Below are 2,123 nucleotides of genomic sequence, written 5' to 3' on the forward strand. Positions count from 1 at the left end.
TTAAGAAAAGTTGACCCAAGCATCAGCAAATAGAGCTTCTGCCGTGAATACCAAGTATTCTTCTGAGTAAAGGACTATATATATATACAGTTCAAAATTATTCATACCCTTGGTAAATATGATCAAACAAGGCTGTGAAAATTAATCTGTATCATCAATCTTTTAGATATTTTATTTAAAAAAAATACTAATATCTAATCTTTCATTGGAGAATAAGAATTTAAAATGGGAGAGAAATCTCATTATGAAATAAATGGTTTTCTATAATACATTTCTATAATAGATCTATAATACCAATTGGTCACATTTAATCATACCCTTTTATCCAAAAGTTTTTGCAACCTAATTTTGCCAAGAGAACATCTCTGTGTCTTCACCAATAATGCCTGAAGAGTTTAGAGAACATCTGACAGGAGATCAGAGACCATTCTTTCATACAAAATCATGTTGCTGCTTCTCCTCTTCAGTTCACCACACTCATTTATATAGGGTTCAGCTAAGGGGAACTGGTTTGGCCAGGGCAGAAGCTTGATTTTGTTCTCAGTGACCCATTTTTGTTTTGATTTTGATGTTTGTTTGTGGATAATTGTCCTGTTTGAAGATCCAACCATTGCCCATTATAAGATTTCTAGCATGGACAGTCAGTTTAAAAAAAAATATCCATTGGTATTTTATAGAATCCATTATGCCATCTATCTGAACAAGATATCCAGGATCTCCATCAGAAAAAATAGGCCCACAACATTAAAGATCCAGCAGTATATTTCATTGTACACATGGGGTACTGTTTTATCCCTGTGTGCACCAAACCCATCTTGAGTGTTTGCTGCTAAAAAGCAAATTGTTTAGTTTAATCTGACCATTGAACCCAGTCCCGTTTAAAGTTCCAGTTGTGTCTAGCAAATAAATATGCCAGAGTTTGTTTTTGGATGAGAGTGTTTTCTTTTCTATTTTTTTTCTTGAAACCCTCCAAAAAACAACATTGTTTTTTTGTGGCTTTCTGACCCCAAGACTCAACTATTTTCTGCAGTTCTCCAGCAGTGATCCTTGGAGTCTTTGGCCACTCAAACTCTCCTCCTCATCGTGCATTAGGGTGATATAGACACACGTCATCTTACTGTATTAGAGAAAACTATATACACTGAACAAAATTATAAACGCAACACTTTTGTTTTTGCCCCCATTTTTCATGAGCTGAACTCAAAGTTCTAAGACTTTTTCTATGTACACAAAAGGCCTATTTCTCTCAAATATTGTTCACAAATCTGTCTAAATCTGTGTTAGTGGGCACTTCTCCTTTGCCGAGATAATCCATCCACCTCACAGGTGTGGCATATCAAGATGCTGATTAGACAGCATGATTATTGCACAGGTGTGCCTTAGGCTGGTCACAATAAAAGGCCACTCTAAAATGTGCAGTGTTATTACACAGCACAATGCCACAGATGTCGCAAGTTTTGAGGGAGCGTGCAATTGGCATGCTGACTGCAGGAATGTCCACCAGAGCTGTTGCCCGTGAATTGAATGTTCATTTCTCTACCATAAGCCGTCTCCAAAGGCATTTCAGAGAATTTGGCAGTACATCCAACCGGCCTCACAACCGCAGACCACGTGTAACCACACCAGCCCAGGACCTCCACATCCAGCATCTTCACCTCCAAGATCGTCTGAGACCAGCCACCCGGACAGCTGCTGCAACAATCGGTTTGCATAACCAAAGAATTTCTGCACAAACTGTCAGAAACCGTCTCAGGGAAGCTCATCTGCATGCTCGTCGTCCTCATCGGGGTCTCGACCTGACTGCAGTTCGTCATCGTAACCGACTTGAGTGGGCAAATGCTCACATTCGATGGCGTCTGGCACTTTGGAGAGGTGTTCTCTTCACGGATGAATCCCGGTTTTCACTGTACAGGGCAGATGGCAGACAGCATGTATGGCGTCGTGTGGGTGAGCGGTTTGCTGATGTCAACATTGTGGATCAAGTGGCCCATGGTGGGGTTATGGTATGGGCAGGCATATGTTATGGACAACAAAGGTGCATTTTATTGATGGCATTTTGAATGCACAGAGATACCGTGACGAGATCCTGAGGCCCATTGTTGTGCCATTCATCCACAACCATC

The sequence above is a fragment of the Sinocyclocheilus grahami genome, unplaced genomic scaffold, assembly GCF_001515645.1.
Source record: "Sinocyclocheilus grahami isolate Dianchi unplaced genomic scaffold, SAMN03320097.WGS_v1.1 scaffold591.1, whole genome shotgun sequence".
Lineage (NCBI taxonomy): Eukaryota > Metazoa > Chordata > Actinopteri > Cypriniformes > Cyprinidae > Sinocyclocheilus > Sinocyclocheilus grahami.